This window comes from Bos indicus x Bos taurus, chromosome 11 (assembly GCF_003369695.1).
Source record: "Bos indicus x Bos taurus breed Angus x Brahman F1 hybrid chromosome 11, Bos_hybrid_MaternalHap_v2.0, whole genome shotgun sequence".
In the NCBI taxonomy this organism is placed as follows: domain Eukaryota; kingdom Metazoa; phylum Chordata; class Mammalia; order Artiodactyla; family Bovidae; genus Bos; species Bos indicus x Bos taurus.
In genome coordinates this window covers 37,558,270-37,580,077 of record NC_040086.1, presented here as the reverse complement: position 1 = coordinate 37,580,077, position 21,808 = coordinate 37,558,270, and the positions used below count along the sequence as shown (strand labels likewise).

Below are 21,808 nucleotides of genomic sequence, written 5' to 3'. Positions count from 1 at the left end.
GAAAAGATTCAAGTTTTCCTGTAGGAAAACAGCAAGAACAGAAATGTGGAGAACCTGAAGACAGCCAACAGCTGAACCCTTGTACACGGTGGTCATTTTAGCCCTTGTAGGTCATGCACCCTCTGGTACAACCACTCAGCTCTGCTGTTGTAGTGCCAAAGAACCACAGATAATATGTAAATGAAATGTGGCTGGGTTGCAATAAAGCTTTATGTACAAAAACAGGTGGCAGGCTGGGTTTGACTGTAGGCCACAGGTGGTCAACTCCTGATCTAAAGTTCTATCTTTCTTTTCTCTTTCCTTTTTTCCCCTGTTTTATTTCCTTTCCTTTTCCTCTTCTTTAATTTCTATCTTCCTTCCTTTCTCTCTCTCTGTAAGAACATTTAACTTAAGATCTACCCTCTTTAACAAACTGTGAGCAATGCTGTGAACAATAACACAATACTGTCAGCTATAGTCACAGTGTTGAACAGCAGATCTCTACAACTTTGCAAGTTACTCATCTTGCATAACTGAAATTTTATACCTGTAGAACAGCAATTCCATTTCTCCCTCCTCCCAGCCCCTGGCAACCACCATACTACTCTCTTCTGTGAATCTGGCTATTTTATGTATCTCATTTAACTGGAATCATGCAATATTTGTTCTTCTATGACCATCTTATTTCTCTCAATATAACGTCCTCAAGGCTTATCCATGTTGTTGTCAACAGCTGGAAGTCAAGTTTTTCTTTTGGCATATACAGGCATTCCTTCTTTTTGGAGGTGCCACCTTTTCCTTATGCAGTCATTGCTGGACATTTAGGTTGTTTCCATATCTTCAGCGTTACTCTTCTGAGTAATGCTGCAGTGAACGTGGAAGTACAAACCTCTCTTTGGGATCCTGACTTTAATGCTTTTGGATGAATACCCAGAAGTAGGATTGCTGGATCATATGGTGGTTCAATTTGTAATTTGGGGGGGAGCCTCCTATACTGTTTTCCATAGCAGCCATACCATTTTATATTCCCTCCAAAAATGTGCAAGGTTCCAGTTTTTTCACATCCTTGCCAACATTTGTTCTTTTGCTTTTTTGGTAATAGACTCTAGGTGGCTAGAGTCTTATTTTCTCATCTCAGCTCCTGGGACCTGTTTCTATTGCTTTCATCTTTCCAAGAGCACCCCTCTCCTGTCCTCTGGGCCTCTAGGATTCCCTTTGGGCTTACTGGGCACACACTTTGACAACCTGCTGGCAGATGTGCTTCAAATACTTGTAGGTCCTAGAGGGGCAAGATCTCTATCCTTGAGAAAGGAGAGGGAGTATATATAAAACCTTCAGAGGAGACTCATTGGACATTTCATCATCACTGGGGGCAAAGTACCTATTTCCTTTATTTCCATCCATATCATCTCCTAGGTATGCAAGAGCCTTGTGTGTGATTCCACAACTGTCCATGCTCTTGCTTTGTACCACTTAGCTCAACTACAATTACTTGTGTGATAGTCAGTTTACCATCTCCTCTCCTCCATCTCTATGAAGGGCCATGTCTGAATTTCTGTCCCTGCTATACTCTTGATATTCAGTAGAGTGACCCATGCAAGGTACACACTCAACAAATACCTGCCCTTCAACCAATCCATAGACGTTTTTCAGACCACATTTGCCAGACTTCCTCTTCCTAGCACTGTAGAGAAAAGTTTGACTTTCGACTATTAATTTGTTAATGAACTCCAGGCCTAAAAACAAGACCTAAGGACATGTTATTGGAGAAGGAAATGGAAACTCACTCCAGTATTCTTGCCTGGAGAATTCGCATGGACAGAGGAGCCTGGTGGGTTACAGTCCATAGGGTAACAAAGAGTTGGACATGACTAAAGTGACTTAACACACACACACATGTACAAGGATGTGTTATAGGCATGGCCTTGACTGAAGGCCTGACATCTCAGACTCAGACGCTTTATTGGTAGCTATCACTGACACATCTTCTCTATCTATTTACACACTGCAGGGATTTCTTTGAAGGGAAACTTAAGGAACTGTTCCTTTGAAACTTGGGAATGGTGATTCACTCAGTATTTTCTTCCTGGGAGAAAGGATCTTTTAGAATTTTTATACACGGTGTACCTTTTTTTGATCCTTAAATTGGGATTTTGTGCACTAAGTTTTGGAGGGCTTTTCCTTTGGTAAACATGAACAGCAGCAGAAGACAGTTAAGTGCTGCATCTGTGTTCACAAACCAAGCACGAAAGTGTGGTCATCTGAGCAGCCTCTCAGTGGACAGAGCTGACTGACTTTCACAAGGCAGGCAGGCAAAGTTCATTAACAGGCTTCTGGGAGAGTTTCCAGGGCTCAGCCCAGGATGCCATCTCGCTTAATCCCCTAGGGAATTAAAAAAAAAGACGGGTGATTCATAGGTTACCCAGTCGGGGTAAATGAAGCAGGAGGAAGAGGGTGGGTAAGTGGGAGCAAGGGATGGATGAGGTGGCTCTTTGCCAGTGACTCTGCTGTTGCAGCTGCATGGTGCCCTCTCAGTGGTGGTCTCAGTGGAGGGCACCCTTCTTCCCTACTGCAGCCATGCTGAATGTCCATTCAGTACTCCACAGCCCTTGTTACCATAATTTGGCTGAATAACTCCCCTCCCCACTTTGCCCCACGAATTCTTGAAGGTTTCAACAGTTTCAGGGTAGTTTCCTCCTCGTCTCCCTTTCCCTTTGTTTAGGTGCTTATCTGCCTTTCCCTTTGTCGTGGATCGAATAGGGGTCACCCCAAAGATGTGTCTCTGGAACCTGCAAAGTTGACTTCATTGGAAAAAAAGATCTTTGCAGATACAAAGATTCAAGATCATCTTGGACTTAGAGTGGGTGCTAGGTCCACTGACAGGTGTCCTCAAAAGAGAGAAGGACACAAACTCAAAAAGGAAAAGGTCATATGAACTCAGAGGCAGGAATTACAGCCATAGAGCCCCAAGCCAAGCAGTGCCATCAAGTGCCCCCGGTGGAGACATGGAATGGATTTTCCTCCAGAGCCTCCAGCAGGAACCAACCCTGTCCACACCTTGACTTTGAACTTCTGGCTTCCACAATTGTGAGATAATACATTTCTGTAGTTTTTTTTTTTTTTGGCAGGAATAGAAACTTTATTTATTTGTATGAGCAGCTGCCATTTAAATGTCAGCCACTTCACCTGGGGGAAGCAAGTCACTTTGGAGTAGATTAGGGGAAAATGTGAGACCAAAAAATGGTCAGCACCTGGAAACTTCTGTTGGTGTCTTTTTTTTTTTTTTTAATTTTTAAAATTTACATAATTGTATTAGTTTTGCCAAATATCAAAATGAATCCGCCACAGGTATACATGTGTTCCCCATCCTGAACCCTCCTCCCTCCTCCCTCCCCATACCATCTCTCTGGGTCGTCCCAGTGCACTAGCCCCAAGCATCCAGTATCGTGCATCGAACCTGGACTGGCAACTCGTTTCTTACATGATATTTTACATGTTTCAATGTCATTCTCCCAAATCTTCCCACCCTCTCCCTCTCCCACAGAGTCCATAAGACTGTTCTATACATCAGTGTCTCTTTTGCTGTCTCGTACACAGGGTTATTGTTACCATCTTTCTAAACTCCATTTCTGTAGTTTTAAGCCACCCAGGTTGTGGTAATTTGTTGTGGCAGCCGTAGGAAGCTCTCACAAGTAATGATGTGAGTGTGGTTTGGAAAAGACCTGAGCATATCAACCCCACCTTGTTATCTTTTCAGCAGCATTGTCCAGGGCAGCCAGGGCTTGGAAGTGTTGAGGAAAATAGTGCTGGGTCATGTGCTCTTACCCACCAGTGCTGTGGTTGTCCTCTCCTAAAGCTGAGGGTGTCTGTGGCAGATAGCACCTCCCTTATCCTTATCAACTGGGAAAATGAGAGAATAACTATAGAGCTCTGTGACCACCCAGCTGGCTGGGGAGGGTAGAAAGGGCAGTCTGGTCATGAGCCTTTCATATCTCTCTCTGCTCCCCCTTTGCTTCTTAGGATATAAGCGGGAAGAACAAGGCCTTCATCCACAGCAGCTGCCCTCACTGAGACTGCAAACACAGTTCATTTTCTAAATGATGGACTCCTCCATAAACGGGCAAAGTAAAGCAACACCCAGAGCTGGAGAAAAAAAAAAATTCTCTCCTCCTCAGCACGCTGTTTGGTCTTTGCTTCTCCCAGGCACCAGCCCTTTGGCTTGATGTCAGATCAGTGTGGCTAGAAGCATTAACTGGGTGAAGCAGAGTGTGAGTACCAGGCACGTGCTGCTGAGATAATCTGGGGAACCACAAAGGGACCAATAGGGGGTGGCTCGCTTTCGCTGTTTGGCTTTCTATCATTTAAAAATGTTGGGAGTGCCTTCTGATATTGATGTGCAAGAATTTTCATTTGTCCTACTGGCTAAAAAAAGAAGTCTCATTTAACAATAGATTTTTGGTAGTCACTAAATGGTCGAGTGCTATAGCCTCAACTAAGGCATTTCTGTGTAACTATAAATATTTGTGCCATTTGTAGTTACTTCACATTCATTTCATTTGAGTCTCCCAATAGCCCATGAGATGAGGGCTGCTGCTGCTAAGTCGCTTCAGGCGTGTCCGACTCTGTGCGACCCCGTAAACGGCAGCCCACCAGGCTCCCCCGTCCCTGGGATTCTCCAGGCAAGAACACTGCAGTGGGTTGCCATTCCCTTCTCCAGTGCATGAAAGTGAAAAGTGAAAGTGAAGTCGCTCAGTTGTGTCCGACCCTCAGAGACCCCATGGACTGCAGTTTTCCAGGGTCCTCCGTCCATGGGATTTTCCAGGCAAGAGTGCTGGAGTGGGGTGCCATTGCCTTCTCCGATGAGATGAGTAGATCAAAGATTATTGAGAAAACATGAGGTTCATGAGGTGAAGATGATGTAGGAGGACAGCAGGGGAATAGTAGAGAATTCCAAGCTTGGGGAGGAGTGTGGGTTGGGGGGATGAGTGTAAAAGGATCTGGAACTGTGACGAAATCTTCCTGGCTGCGGAGTAGGGTGTATGGATGAATGATACAGTTGAAGACGCTGTCACTAGAAGAGGTTTCTGGCATGGCCTAAGTGATTAGAAATACGAACCAAGTGGGAAAAAAAATCAGGGAGGCGTATAGTTTATGAGCAGAGATCCCCTCTGGAGCTTGAATGTTCAACAAGTGGTGGATTTTGGTAATACTGTGTTTCCTCACACCAGTGATTCCCCAGCTTAAAGAGGCTTCATGATAATACAGCCAGTGAACTCTGTCCTCTGCAATATACAGGAGAGGCTGCCACAGTAGTGAGTGGTTGCACGCTGGGTCTGGCTGTTGGGTAGGTCCTCTTGCATGAGGTGGCATTTGGGGAAATTGGCTCTTTCGGGCACTGGGAGATCTGGCTGGTTCATGTGACCGTTGGGTTGTTATCCGGCTGCGCCCAACCTTGAGAGGAGGGACTTGGCACCTCCGCGATCCCCAGCGGGAGGCCCATCCTCAGCTAGTCTGACACATCACATTTGCTTTTTGATTTACACACATAAAATGAGTCTCCCCAACGACCCTCTCCCCAGAGCCTCATCAATTAGAACTGCTTTTGTCCTTAGCCTCCTTTTGTTGATCAGCTTGGAAATTCGTTAGGAGGGAAAAGAAAGAGAAGTTGTCTTTGTGGGCAGTGGTGCTGGAGAGCTGGCTTCTAATGAAGGAGCCCTGAATGGTGCAATTGTGCGGCTGTTTATATAGTTTTTATTTTAATTTGCATCCGTACCAGGCTCGGATCCCGAGAGCCACTTGGCTGTGTTTGGAACTTTTATCTCCTCCCATAGAGCCAGACCTGCCAGCTTATCATTTGCTTCAAGGAAATTAATGTGAGTCCCCCCTCCCCTTGCTTTTATCATGTGCTGTGGAATTGTTTATACATTCACAGAGAGAAAGAAAGGCTGTGCAGAACCGTAGAAGGTTTCTTTCCTCATGTTCATGGATCATCTGAGATTTGAAAGGCTTCTAGAGCCAAAAGACTCAGGGGGCAGGGCCTGGATTGAGGCAAAGAGATGGAGGGTAGGGGTGGGAACATGGCAACAAAGAGCTGACCTCAGTGCCTTAAAGTAAGGAGTGAGAGGAACCATGTTCTATTTCACCTCCTCCTCTGCGTGGATATATATATTCCTTACTTTTCCCTCTATTTTTCCTGAATGTGTCAGCTAAATATGACTCAAGAACCAACTCCAGCTCAGTTTCCCCTTTTGAATTAAATTGCAGCTCTTGAGTGTGGCATTTAAGACTCCACATAATTCAGTCCTGTCCCACTCCTGCCACTGGCTAATGAGTATTTTCACTTCCAGCCTATGGACTTCCTGTACCAGGGTTCTCTCCTGTTGTGAGCTTGCCTCTGTCCCACGTCCCTGTTCAGGCTGCCCTCCCCGGATGCCCCCCTGCTTTGTCCAGTCCCCCTCTCCTTCAGTTCTGTGTGTGGAGCTTTCCCAGCTCACGTGGTTCTCTTCATCACTAAGGCCCTGGCTATTCAAAGTGGGGCCCAGACCCACAGCTGGGGCCTCTGCTGGGAACCTGTGAGAAAGGCAGCATCTTGAGCCCCAGAACTACTGGATCAGAATCTGCTTTTGGGAACTGCAAATGCACAGAAAAGTTGGGAAGCCCCTTTCCAGACACCTGTGACATTGATTTACTGGGCCTCCTCACCTGGGGATGGGTTGATCCCCAAATGTCCTCCTGAGCATGGACCTTGCTTCCTAGTATGAGTGGTAACACTTGGAGACAAGGGAGGACAACTTAGGTTCACTTGTGGCGTCATTTACAGCTTGAGGACGACCTGATGACATTGCAGGAGCTCAATAAATATTCAGTTAATTTCATGCAGACTTGACCTGTAAATCACATTTTTTGTTGCTCTTTTTAAAATGGTGGATATCCAATGTTTCTTTGTCCTTTTACGTACGCTTATTCTATCATGCTATGCTATGCTATGCTAAGTCACTTCAGTCGTGTCCGACTCTGCGACCCCATAGACGGCAGCCCACCAGGCTCCCCTGTCCCTGGGATTCTCCAGGCAAGAACACTGCAGTGGGTTGCCATTTCCCTCTCCAATGCATGAAAGTGAAAAGTGAAAGTGAAGTCGCTCAGTCGTGTCCGACTCTTAGCGACCCCATGGACTGCAGCCTACCAGGCTCCTCCGTCCATGGGATTTTCCAGGCAAGAGTACTGGAGTGGGGTGCCATTTCCTTCTCCGTTATTCTATCATAGTCACCTTAATTACTAACATGTTAATGGCAGGGACCTCTGGTTGTCTTTTCTTGTCTCCATACAGCTTTTTCCCCTTTGACAAAATAAGCCTTCCCAGGACTTTGCAGAGTAGAGAATGGAGAGATGACCTCTGACCCTCTTTCCATGTTGCGTTGGGTCAGAAATTCTGTTGCCTGGAGTGTTGTCTTGGGGCTCTGCCCTCATCTCTGCTTTCCCAAGGCAATTACTGCCAGCACCAGGTTATTCTCACATCTATTTCCAGCAATCCAGTTCCAGAAACAAAAGACTTAGACATTGCCCTCAAGAAGTGACAGTTTAGTGAGCATGGAAGAGGTTAGAGCTGCACAGCGTGCCTCGGATGCAGGAGTCGGAAGGCCTCAGGAGCCTAAACCATGCCTGGAAGGAGAAGGGTTTTGTGTTCAGTCTGGGCGAAGCCATGTGACAAGACCCTCACGCCAAGAGATCATGGAGTTGGAAAGCCAGGGCTCTGGTGTGTATGAGTACGTGTATGTGTGTGTACACGAACATATGTGTACATATGTGTACTTGCGCATGTGGGTAGGTGGGCCCAGCTTGCCCAGGGCTTCATGAACATTTAAGGAAGTGAGATTTCATCTTATAGGTGGTAGAAAGCCACAGGGGGAACTGCTAGGAGACACTTGTGGAGTTTAAATCTCTGTGTACCAGCAGTGGGGTGGGTGGTCTTGACAGGGTGAGAGGGACACCTTTGGGGGGTGTTGTAGCCAGAATCTATGCAGGAGAGGATGACTTCTACCCCAGAGCCCAGCTGTAGGGGACCCCAGGGTGGTGCTCTTCTGTGGGCCTCACATAGGGCTAGTTGCCAATTCGTGTTCAATCAGCTTCTGAACTCTCCAGAACTTAGTCCTTGTCTGTACACCGGCACTGCCCAAGTAGTCATCACTCCTGTTTTCTTCCCCGACCCTGGGGTTTTTCTAAAGTGCCTTCTGGCCTGGCTCTCTTCCCTAGCTTGTGAGTATCACTGCATGGATGCTCTGCATGGCGGAGCAGACCCTTCATTCTGACTGCCAGCCCCTCTCCAGCCTGTGCTCTCACCACCTTCATCTCATGCCCTCCTCTCTGTCCAGAGTTCCCAGTCCATGGCACCAGCCTTGCTCCAGGGAATTTCAGAGCTTTCTCTTGTACTTAGAAACTCCTCCCCCTACTCTGGTTTGTGAATTCTCTCCCTCCAAGACCCAGTGCCAGTGTCGTCTCCTAGGAAAACCTTCCCAGACTCCCTAGACACACGTGCCTCCTCCTCTACATCAACTGAGCCTTTATGCAGCTCTTTCTGGCTTCTGATTTTGAATTCAAGGTGACCGTTTATGCATCTGCTTCCCTCCTCCATGTCCCATCACCAGTGCCTTGAGGCAGTCCCTGGAAAGGCCAGGAGGGCACACAGCAGTGATGTATTCAGGGTCCCCCCCCCTCCCTGGGCCCTTCACCTCTCTGCTCTGGCTCCACACCTGGCCCAGGGCACCAGCTGGTTGAATTAAACACAAATTAAGCAGGCAGTTGGCCCAAGCCAGGAAAGCAGAGGGCTGAGAAGAGAATCTAGGTGTGCCCTGTCTAATAGAAATACAACATGAGCACATTTTACATTTCGTAGTTGACATATTTTTAAAAAGTGAAAGTTATAAGAAACAGATAAACAAATGTTCCTAGCTACTTTATCTGTGCTGTGCTCAGTCACTCAGTTATGTCAGACTCTTTGTGGCCCTATGGACTCTAGCCTGCCAGGTTCCTCTGCCCATGGAATTTTCCAGGCAAGAATATTGGAATGGGTGCCATTTTCTACTCCAGGGGATCTTTCCAACCCAGGAATCGAACCCTAGTCTCTTGTGTCTCCTGAATTGGCAGGTGGATTCTTTACCACTAGCGCCACCTGAGAAGCCCACTTTATCTGGAATAGCACCCAATTAGAAACAACCCCAATGTCTATCAACAGGTGAATGGATAAAAAAACAAACAAACAAAAAACTATGATAGATTTATATAACGAAATACTACTTAGCAATGTGAAAAAATGAACTCCTGATATATGCAGCAACATGAATGAATCTCACAAGAATTATGCTGAGTGAAAGCAGTAAAAAATTATGCATACTCTCTGGTTCCACTTACATAAAATTCTAGAAAACGCAAACTATTCTATAGAGACAGAATGAATATCAGTAATTATCTTAGGATGAGGGGTGGGAAGGCAGGACAACAAAGGGGCATGAGGAAACCTTTTGGGGGGGTGATGGACATGTTCATTATATTGGTGTACTGATGGCTTCCCAGTATATACATGTCAAACTGGACTCTTTAAATAACACTTTAAATACAGGTAGTTGATTGCATGTCCAGTATATTTCAGTAAAGTGATAGAAATGAAACAGAATAACTTATATAATATATTTTAACCCCATATATCCAAAATACTGAAATGGCAATCTATTCCAGTATTCTTGTCTGGAGAATTCCATGGACACAGGAGCCTGGCAGGCTACTTTCCAAGGAGTCATAGAGTCAGACACGACAGAGCGACTATCACTCACTCATCATTTTAACATATCAACATAAAAATTGTTAATGAGATCTTTTTACATTCTTATTTTTGTACTGTTTTTGAAATCTGGTGTGTATTTCATAGTGACTGAACATCTTACTCGGGACTGGATATTTCAAGTGTTCAGTCGCCACATGTAACCAGTGGCTACTGCGCTGATAGCACAGATCTAGACCCTCCAGTGAAACCCCCTCTCCTCGGCTCAGATTGGGTGAGTTCTGGGTCAATAACTCAAATCTGCAGCTGAATAGTTTTGAGCTGGCCCTTTCTGTGCCCCTGAAGATCTTGGGTCCTGTGGGGTTCTGGATCAGAGAATGGATCTCATGAATCTAGATCATAAACCTAGGATTTTGTGTGAATTCCCATCTGCCACTCCACCCTCTGTTTAAGCCTGACAAGTAGCCCAACTGTTTGCTTTAAGAGAACACATTCTTACTTTCCCTTTTGCATCAGATTGCAAGTTTACTTCACTGACTGCATGCAGGGGGCGGGTGTGGAGTCGGAAGAGGGGCTGTGGGAGCTAAGGAGGGCACCCACTGGGTGAGCATCAGCCCCTGAGAGGTGGAGTGAGTGGGGCTGAGCTGGGGAGAGTGCTGGTGCAGAGTGGGCTTGCAGCTCACCCAGGCCTTCTTTCAGTCTGGGATCTGCCCTCTCATGCCCCCAGCTTCTGTCCAGAAGAAGTCAGAAGGGTGGGGGGAATGGGCAGTGCTGGTGACAGAACAAATGGGGGCTTTACCAGCCCTATGGTTGAGGGGTCTCCTTGAGAGTTACCCAGCAAAGGTTGCCTCAAGGATTGTGAGAGATTTTTATAATTTTGCCACTAACTAGCTCAGGGACACTGACCAACTTACCTTCTCCTCAGGGTGTCAGTTTCCCCATCTGTGCAATGAAGGAATCAGAGTAGACAACTTCAAAGGTCCCTTCTGGGCTCGTGTGAGGAACAATGATCCTAACTGCATTAAATGGAGCACACACCAGCGCTGGGCAGAGTCCTGCATAAGGAAGTTTTGTTGTTTGTGCTTAGTTGCTCAGTCATGTCTGATTCTTTGCGAGCCCATGGACTGCACCCCACCAGGCTGCTCTGTCCATGGGATTCTCCAGGCAAGAATACTGGAGTGGGTTGCCATTTCTTTCTCCAGGGGATCTTCTAGGCCCAGGGATTGAACCCACATCTCCTGCATTGGAAGGCAGATTCTTTACCACTGAGCCACCAGGAAAGTGAAAAGAAACACATGACATAGTTCTTACTTGTATTAATGAAAAGTGGATTTACAGTGCTTGTATTGCTTGACATTTTTATAAGAATATATTACATTTGTAAGTGAAAAAAGGCAGAGAAAGGGAAACAAAAAAGGTATCTATATGTGGTGAGAAACTAAAGATCTCAGTTTTAAATTTTTTAAAGTCTTCAAACACACTCAAAAGTGTAGGACAAGGAGACCCATGCACCCACCACCTGGCTTCAGCAATGAACGTACTGCCAGTTTTGTTTTATTCACTCCTCCCACCACTACTTTGTTTTGTTGGCAGTTTTTAAAGCAAATTCCTAATGTCATATCATTCTATGGATAAATATTGAATAAGTATTTCTAACAGGTAAGGACTTCTGAAAGAACAAAATAAGACCATTAGCACACCCAATACAATTAACAGTAGCTTAAAAAAATATTAGATAATGATGTGTTCAGTTTTCCTGGTTGATTTAATCTTTTTTTTTCCATTGGTTTGTTTGAATCAGTAAAAGAATTATTGGAGCTTTACAAAATATTTTAAAAAACACTTTAAAAACTGCTGTCTTGATTGTGGTCTGTGAGCCGTCTGCTTGGAGGTTATTTCCTGTTGTCCTGAACGGCGCTCACTGGCTTGTGGGTGATTGGCGCATGCTGAGCCAGACGCCACAAGTAACAGTGTGGTTCCCAGCCAGTTTCCCCGAGGGGCCCGCACGGGAACTCAGAGGCCCCAAGGAGACAAGGGAATTGGTGTCCCCAACACTCCAGATTTTTACAGGAATAGGCTGCCTCAGAGATCCAGGTGTCTCTGGGCTTTTACTCCCCAAGAGCAGCGTGGGGTATGCTCTTCACCTCTAGTTTCTGCACCCCCTTCTCCACTGTCCCTCATGCAGGAATGCTACCTCGAGCACTTCTGCCATGCAATCCTAAGAGGAGGAAGCTGGGTCATCTGTAGCCCAGGAGAGCTAGGGATGTGCTTAGGGATTAGAGGAGACCCTGGGCAGCTGGTGAGGCAGGTGGAACCCGTGTATTTGGAGACAAGAAACCTAATGTACTGTGCCCTGCACAGGGGCAGACTGTGACAGAACAAAGGGCTGTGGATCACATGCATCACGGTGTGTGGGGGAGGGCGGGCATTGGCTTCCTGTGTGAACACCTGCAGACTGAAGAACAAGGCCTGTCAATCTGGTGTGTACATTACATGTCAATCCTGTGTGTATTTTTATCCTATTTCCATAAAAGATCCAGGTGGGTAATAGGTACATCATTAGAATGGGTTAAAGACTTGACACATGGGCCATCCTTTGCACACACTCAGCAGGATTTTTCAATGATAAGTCTTTGTTAAAGGATCTGCACATTTATTAATATGCACCTTCTATTTTTAAGTCATATAACACCTCAAATTAGAGTAAGGATTAAAATAAATAAATACCAAGTACAAGTTTAAATAATGTGCTTAGCTATTATAAGCTTTCTTATCTGAACACTTTCCTTTTGGAAAAACAATTTTATGAACTGTTTCACAATCCAAAAGGTATTAAATTATCCTTTCTACCTTTTGTAGAGACAATTATATAATAAATATTGTTGTACTTCTCACCCAGTTTAAGAATTAGTATGATATGAATATATATGGAAGCTTCTTAAATGGCTTCTTATCCAGCCCCCATCACCCCACAGGGGTTTCTCTCCTACATGTCTTTATACTTATTTGTTTGTATTAAAATTAATATATATCAATAATAAATAATAGTAAATATTAATAATAAATAGTAAATATTTGCCTGCCTCTTGAGAAACTTATATGCAGGTCAGGAAGCAACAGTTAGAACTGGACATGGAACAACAGACTGGTTCCAAATAGGGAAAGGAGTATGTCAAGGCTGTATATTGTCACCCTGCTTATTTAACTTATATGCAGAGTACATCATGAGAAACGCTGGCCTGGAAGAAGCACAAGCTGGAATCGAGATTGCCAGGAGAAATATCAATAACCTCAGATATGCAGATGACACCACCCTTATGGCAGAAAGTAAAAAGCCTCTTGATGAAAGTGAAAGAGGAGAGTGAAAAAGTTGGCTTAAAGCTCAACATTCAGAAAACTAAGATCATAGCATCTGGTCCCATGACTTCATGGGAAATAGATGGGGAAACAGTGGAAACATTGTCAGACTTTATTTTGGGGGCTCCAAAATCACTGCAGATGGTGACTGCAGCCATGAAATTAAAATAAGCTTACTCCTTGGAAGGAAAGTTATGACCAACCTAGATAGCATGTTCAAAAGCAGAGATATTACTTTGCCAACAAAAGTCCATCTAGTCAAAGCTATGGTTTTTCCAGTAGTCATGTATGCATGTGAGAGTTGGACTGTGAAGAAAGCTGAGCACCGAAGAATTGATGCTTTTGAACTGTGGTGTTGGAGAAGACTCTTCTTGAACTGCAAGGAGATTCAACCAGTCCATTCTAAAGGAGATCAGTCCTGGTATTCTTTGGAAGGACTGATGCTAAAGCTGAAACTCCAATACTTTGGCCACCTGATGCGAAGAGCTGACTCATTGGAAAAGACCCTGATGCTGGGAGGGATTGGGGGCAGGAGGAGAAGGGGACGACAGAGGATGAGATGGCTCGATGGCATCACCGACTCGATGGAATCACCAACTCGATGGACATGAGTTTGGGTGAACTCTGGGAGTTTGGTGATGGACAGGGAGGCCTGGCATGCTGCGATTCATGGGGTTGCAAAGAGTCGGACACGACTGAGTGACTGAACTGACTGACTGATTTGCATGTTTTAAAACATGCTAACTTTAGCATCATACAATATGTAGAGAATTACATACTTGATTTTCTTTATACAATGAAGGGGCCCAGGACTTCTGTGTGGCACCTGGACATCTCTTTTCCAACTTGCTATTCCGAAGAATGGCACTAATTACCTTCTTGACGCCTCTCAGTTGTTGCTCTTATTTTTCTCTGTCCTGGCTGAGCGTTTTGAGTCTTCGTAAACCACCTCCCCTCTTGGTGGCTCTGGACTCTGCCAGACCTAGCCTGAAACCTTTCTGTGTTACTCAACAGCTCTATAACCTTTGGCAAATTACTTCACTTCTTTGAGCTTTCAAGTTCCTCTGCATTGTATAATTTTTGTATAATTTCTTCAATTTCATCTATAAACCAAATTATATTAGTACTTGTAAAACAGAATATTGGTACTCACCCCAGACTTGTGAGGTTTAAAGAAGACAGTGCAGGTTAGGGGCTTAGCACTGGTGCTAGGTCCATCTGAATTTTTCCCTCATTTTTGCAACCTGACATCTTTGAAGGAATCAGCGTTGAGACAAATGCTCCCTTAGCTCCAGATTCCCCAAGACATGGTGCACTTCCTAGACTCCCCTTCAGGACTGAGGTGTTCATTCCTCCAGCTGCTGCCCATAGCTGGGTCTATCCCAGAATCGGCCCCTCAGCTGAAGAGGGCTGCTTTGGCCAAAGTTTCACTTCTTCCCAGAGGCAGCCCACATCCAGTGACTGGTCTGTGAAGAAGGAGGTGCAAAGGCCCAGCCCCCTGCCCCCACGCGGGGACACCTCTGAAGAACCCTCTGGCTCCAGAGCTGCTTCTGGGTCTGCTCAGGCCTTTGTTGCGACATAGCCCAGCCTCTCCCTCTGCTCAGTCCTGTCTTCTTTCCCAGAGGTGTTGTTCTCAAGAGCTCTTCTCAGTAAACCTCTTGTGTGCAGATGTCTCAGAGTCTGTTTCTCAAGGGACCTGACCTGAGACACAGCGGAAAATAAAATCACCAAGTCAGGGGACTCACTGGCACGTGGGTGGGGCTGGCACTGCTTTTCTCTACCTCACTCTCCATCTCCAGACCCTGGTCAGTCTTTGTGGGCCCCCAGAGGGAAGGCAGACCTAATGGATTTTATAGGTCTGCTCTTCAGCAACCCTGGGCCTATGCTAGATCTTTTCTACTTTAAAATTGCAGGAGTAATATGTGAATACATACTTTTTGTAAAAATATCAACCAGCAGAATAGCCAGAGCAAGAGCCTCTCCACTGGGCTACCTGGAGACAAACCCACTCTGCTCCCCAGAGACAACTTTCCAGATGTATTTCTATGCATTTATGCAGACATGTATGTACATATAAAAATGGGTGGTTTCACAGGGTTACATGTTTAAAATAGGAATAGATTACACCATGCGTATTGATAAGCAGCTCACTGTTTTTCACTTCCTGTGTCTTGGAAACCTTTCCATGTCAGTGCTCAGCATATCATTTTCATCTGTTCTTTCTAATGGCTGTGTGACATTCCCTGAGATGACTATCTCCTGCCTTATTAGGCCACACCTTTACTAGAGGACTTCTTTTCCCAGTGGTATGCTTTGATAAACAGTGTTGTGATTAACATTTCTGTCTGTGCTTTTAAACATTTCTTCTCTGTGCATACATTTCTCTAGGTTAACTGTTAGAATGCTGAGTCAAGGAGCACAGCATATTTTAAAATTTGATCCGACATAACTGCCCTCCTAACTCCCAACACTGGATATTTTCTTTCTCTTTCCTTCTATTTTTATTGAGATATAATTGATGTATAATATTCTGTAAGTTTAAGGTATACAAGTGATGATCTGATACACAAAGATTATGAAATTGTTATCACAATAAGGTTAGTTAGCACAACTATCACCTCACATAGTTACTATTTTGTTATTGTTGTTATGGTGAGAACATATAAAGATTTACTCTTAGCAACTTACAAGTATGTAATACAGTATTGTTAACTATGGAAGAATTGATGCTTTTGAACTGTGGTGTTAGAGAGGACTCTTGAGAGTCCCTTGGACTACAAGGAGATCCAACCAGTCCATTCTAAAGGAGATCAGCCCTGAGTGTTCTTTGGAAGGAATGATGCTAAAGCTGAAACTCCAGTACTTTGGCAACCTCATGCGAAGAGTTGACTCATTGGAAAAGACTCTGATGCTGGGAGGGACTGGGGACAGGAGGAGAAGGGAACGACAGAGGATGAGATGGCTGGATGGCATCACTGATTCGATGGACGTGAGTCTGAGTGAACTCCAGGAGTTGGCTATGGACAGGGAGGCCTGGCGTGCTGCGATTCATGGGGTCGCAAAGAGTTGGACACGGCTGAGTGACTGAACTGAACTGAACTATGGTCACCATGCTGTACATTAGATCCCTAGAACTCAGTCCTCTTACAACTGATAGTTTATATTCTGACCAAAATCTCCTCATTTTCCCCACCCTGTAAGCCCCTGGAACCACCAGTCTACTTTGTTTCAATGAGTTTGGCTTTTTTAGGTTCCACATGTAAGTGAGATTATATAGTATTTGTCTTATCACCTGTCTTTTTGAGAATAACCATTCTAACAGATTTAAATGATATCTCATGGTAGTTTTGATTTACATTTCCCTGATAATTGAGTACCTTTTCATGTACTACTTGGCCATTTATATGTCTTCTTTGGAATTCTATTCAGGTCAATTATTTGGAAGAGTTTAAAAAGGATTGGAATTCACCAGTGGAGCTATCTAGTCCTGAACTTTTCTTTGTTGGTAAGTTTTAAATTATTGATTTAATCTCCTTATTCATTACCAGCAGTTCAGATTTTCTAATTCTTCATGATTCAGTGTTGATTGGTTGTATATTTATCAATTTATTCCAGGTTGTCCAATTTGCTGGGCTATAACGTGGCACTGTGATAAAGAGACTGTCTGCCAAAGCAAGAGATGTGGTCTCGATCTCTGGGTTGTGAAGATCCCCTGGAGTAGGAAATGGCAATCCATTCCAGTATTCTTGCCTGGGAAATTCCATGGACAGAGAAGCCTGGTAGGCTGCAGTCCATGGGGCCACAAAGAGTCAGACATGACTGAGCGACTGAATACAGCACAGTTGTTCATAGTAGTCTCTTAGGATCCTTTGTATTTCTGTGGTATCACTTGTAATGTCTCCTCTTTCCTTTATAATTTTATTTATTTGAATTCTTTGTCTTCTTTTTTTCTTGGTAGGTCAAACTGAAATTCCAACACTGGATATTACCTGTTTTTTTTAATGTTTGCTAGTTTGATGAACTATAACATTTTAGTGTTTTAATTGTATTTTTGTTTACCGTGAGAAATGGAATATTTTCCTTTGCCGTTTTCCATTTCTATTTCTTTTACTATGAAGTACCTCTTTATATTCTTTCCCCCTTTTTATTAAATGGTTCACCTTATTAATGAATTGTAAGAATTATTGACATACTGAATATTAGCCTTAGCTTGTTTTACATGCTGCAGACATTTAAATGTTATTTTAACTTTGTGATGTTTTTATGGCTCCAAATTTTGGATGATTATGTGGCCCAGGTTTTTAATCTTTTTTCTTTGTGGCTTCGGTGCTTTTCTACCTTCAGTAGGCCTTCCTCATCCCATGGTTATAAACAAATGAAGACATTTATTAAAGTCGCAGTGAGCTGTAGGCCAGCATTTCCTTGGCTGTAGAGACTTAGGAGAGAAGCCCAGGTTGGGTTGGCTCTGCCTGGAGGCCAACAGTTCCACACTTCCTTCATCCAGGGCAAAGAAAAGAGGCCACAGCTTGTGGATGGTCACCACTGCCATGAAGCAAGTCTAGACAGAGGCCTTCAAGCTGCTCTTGCTGTCCGCTCCATCCTGGGAGGGTGCAGGAAGCATGAGGCCACTGGGAAGACTGAGTCATGGAGAGTCCCATGCCTTCCTGCCCAAAGCCCCTGACATGCTCAGCAGTCCCAGAACAGTGCAGGCAAGCTTCATAAGAGAGAGATTTTGAGGATGTGCTGTCAAGTAGTAGAAAAAACAGACATAGAGTTGTGGTTCTGATGGTAAACGTGAAAGCATCTGTTGTCACAAGGTCTCACTCAAGCATCCATATTTGTTTGTTTTTTTTTTTTAATTTTTATCATTTAGTAGCATTTTAAATTTTTTATTTATTGTTTTAATTGGAGGCTAATTACTTTACAATATTGTGGTGGTTTTTGCCATACACTGACATGGATCAGCCATGGGTATACATCTGTTCTCCATCCTGAACCCCCCCTCCCACCTCCTTCTGCATCCAATCCCTCTGGGTCATCCCAGTGCACTAGCCCTGAGCACCCTGCCTCAGGCACTAAAGCATGGACTGGCGTGCATGGACTGGCAATCTATTTCACATATGATAATATACATGTTTCAATGCTCTTCTCTCAAATCATCCCACCCTTGCCTTCTCCCACAGAGTCCAACAGTCTGTTCTTTACATTTGTTTCTTTCGCTGTCTCGCATATAGGGTCATCGTTACCATCTTTCTAAATTCCATATATATGTGTTAGTATACTGTATTGGTGTTTTTCTTTCTGACTTCGCTCTGTATAATAGGCTCCAGTTTCATCCACCTCATCAGAACTGATTCAAATGCATTCTTTTTAAAATCTGAGTAATACTCCATTGTGTATATGTACCACAGCTTTCTTATCCATTCATCTGCCGATGGACATCTAGGTTGCTTCCATGTCCTGGCTATTGTAAACAGTGCTGCGATGAACACTGGGGTACATGTGTCTCTTTCAATTCTGGTTTCCTCAGTGTGTATGCCCAGCAGTGGGATTGCTGGGTCGTATGGCAGTTCTATTTCCAATTTTTTAAGGAATCTCCACATTGTTCTCCATAGTGGCTGTACTAGTTTACATTCCCACCAACAGTGTAAGAGGGTTCCTTTTTCTCCGCACCCTCTCCAGCATTAATTGTTTCTAGACTTTTTGATAGCAGCCATTCTGACTGGTGTGGGATGGTAACCTCATTGTGGTTTTGATTTGCAGTTGTCTGATAATGACTCATGTTGAGCATCTTTTCATGTGTTTGTTAGCCATCTGTATGTCTTCTTTGGAGAAATGTCTGTTTAGTTCTTTGGCCCATTTTTTGGACTGGGTCGCTTATTTTTCTGGAATTGAGCTGCAGGAGTTGCTTGTGTATTTTTGAGATTAATTGTTTGTCAGTAAGCATCCACATTTGTAGCACACTGTGCTAGACAGTGTGCGTAAGGAGTGAGCCTGCCCTAGTAGAGATGGCCCCCTCCCCAAAGGTGCTGTGATCTGAGTCACTCAGGTCTGTGACTGGGCTCTTTCGCAGCTGTGGAGCTATGGGCAAACCAGTGATCTTCTAGGGTCTTGATCATCTCCTCTATAAAATGAGCATCATCCTGGCTTGGGGGGCAGTACGTGCTGTGAGGGTTGATGAGTTAGTAGGTGAGAAAGTGAACTGTTAGTGTTCTAGAAACGATAGCATTATTGTTATACTTGGAGGCTCAGGAGAAGACATGGTCTCTGTCCTCAAGGAGCTTGTGATGCACAAGCTCCTTGGAAACAGAAAACAGAAACAGAAAAAACAGACACAGAAAACAGAAACAGAAAACAGCTCAGGGCAGGAAATGATCACGTTGTCAAACTGTACAGTAGTAGAAATTGGAGAAGGATTCAGGTGGCCCGAGTACAATCCTATGTGTGGTTGTGTTGTTATGAAAGTTGCCAAAGTGGTTTGTATGAAGTGAAATGAAGCAGTGCAAAGGTGATCCATCACTGTGTTAGTAGAATCTCTTTGTCCTACCTCGTTCCAAAGTACAGTGGAGCATCACCTGGGGCGGCTCCTGTCCCAAACTCCTCCTCACTCGAAGGATGACTCAGCCTCAAGTGCCTGCAGGGCTTTCCTCCACTGCCAGGATTCCACTGACAGCCTTGGTGAAGTGCCCCTGTGACAGCTTCTGTGTATCTAACAGGAATAACCAAATAGCATTTAGAGGGAAAGGCTGAGAAACTGGCTGTTGGGGTCTGAGTAATGAAAAGGCAACATATCCCATGCTGAGTCTTCTCAGCGGAACTTCAGTCTTACTTCACAGTGTGTCCCCAGAGAAATGCAGATATTCGTCAGAGAAGGACAAGACATTGAAGGCGAGGGAGGTTGGGGTGATGCTTTCAGTCATAGCTGGCTGCAGAGCTTATGTATGAGGGCTGGCGATTCTACCATGGTAACAGAGAAGAGGCCTCTGACTGGCCTGTGCGTTATTTTGCCTTTGCTCAGCTGTGGGCTTGTGTAATCAGCACACAAGGTCCCCAGTCCATCTCTAAATGGGTCATTTTGCTTCCCAAGACCAGCTGCCTAAGAGCTAGTAGACTGGTCTTCTCTACAAAGGGTGGTGGTGGCTGGCTCACCTCTAGAAAATGATCCAGGGTAGGAGTGGCTACATAATTTGGAAGACCCAGTGCAAAATGAAATGTGAGACTCTTGTCCAAAAAGTAGGGAAGAAAAGTGCGATTAAAGGTACTAAAATATAAAACTTTTTCTTTTAAAAGGATCTTATTACTTATAAAACTAATAAGCATAATAATGTCACATAAATAACAGAATAAAAACTTACAAATACAAAAATACACTTCTAGTGTCATATAATATAGTAAATAACGTTTTATTAATGCAATAACTTGACCATAGAATTTACTGGTTCGCTTTTTTGCAAATTTATTTCTTAGGTCATCAAAAGTTGTACTTTTAGCAGCTTCATTTTCAATTGATATAATTGAAAGTGACTTTAGTCACTCTTGGCAAATGCAAGATACTAAATAATTTTTAATAATTGCTAGTTTTGAGAAGGATCCTTCTCCTGGTACAACTGTTACTGGAAAGGTTATTTGTATTTTAGAGACTGAAAAAATACAGCAAATTACTACAAAGAATAAATTTTAGTACATCTAGAGCTGACGATCAGCTTCATGTTAAGTCTGAATTTAATTTTAAATATAAATTTACACAATGGCATTTTAATGTTTCTCTAGTATTTCTGGTAACTTGCAGAGGTTGAACAAGAAATTGAAAGCAGTTTCATGATTTGTGTATAATTTAAAATGCTTATTTATGCATTCTATTGCTTTATCTTCCATTATAATAAAAACTCTAAGTTGTCTTTCTTGTTAATAATTGGATAATCTGAAGCACTGTATGAAAATGTCCTTTCTGTTGAATGCAGTGGTCTTTAAATTTACTTTCCAAGTCTGTGGATATTTGCTTTGCAGTGCTGTTATATTTTTCAAAACTAGAGATTCTGAACTATTTAAAGAATTCTAATAACTTCCTGATAGGTTTTATTGCAATGTCCATGTGCACAATTTTATTTATTTATTTTTTTTAAATTTTATTTTGTAATAATTTACTGTCATAGTTTATTGCCTGAGCAATGGAAGTTCCCATCCCAGAGCTCAGACTGGCTCTGGTGGTTTCACTAGACTCCCATGGCTCCCACGAGGAGCTTCTCCCTTTTCTGGGGCTGTGGCCAGTGCCACCATCAACGCTTCTGCTGTTGCCACCACCACTGTCACTAACCTGAGCTTAAATCTGGGCCTGGCTGTCCCTTCAGCACATTGCCTGCTGTGCCCACAGGCTGGCTTGTGTGTGTGTGTGTGTGTGTGTGTGTGTGTGTGTGTGTGTGTGTGTGTGTTCTCTGCTGTTAGAGTCATCAGACTTTGCTTACAAAACACAAATTCGAAGATAACTTTATGAGATATTTCAAGAGAGTAGCCACAGCCAAATCTGAGAGTTGGGCCCTCAGCTCACACACCCATGGAGTCACCCCTGATTCAGGGGATGGGAGCAAACCCTGGAGGAGAAGCAAGCCAGAAAGCGCTCCAAGTTGGGAACCCTTAAAAAAAAAAACCCTTAAAAAAACCCTTAAACCAGAACTATGTTCTAAAAATGGAGACCCAGCACAT

General features: G+C 43.9%; 1 long non-coding RNA gene across 2 annotated transcripts in view; it reads left to right on the top strand.

The window, feature by feature from the left end:
* The window catches only part of LOC113900733, a 30,922-nt gene extending 14,082 nt beyond the window's left edge, over window positions 1–16,840 (top strand). The window contains exons 1-3 of one of the 2 annotated variants that reach the window (XR_003513236.1): window positions 4,010–4,247; window positions 16,538–16,613; window positions 16,724–16,840. This is a non-coding gene — a long non-coding RNA (uncharacterized LOC113900733). Of the gene's footprint in view, window positions 1–4,009; window positions 4,248–16,537; window positions 16,614–16,723 lie in introns of those variants that run through there. The other variant, XR_003513235.1, reaches the window with a different exon arrangement.
* Window positions 16,841–21,808: the final 4,968 nt, after the last annotated feature.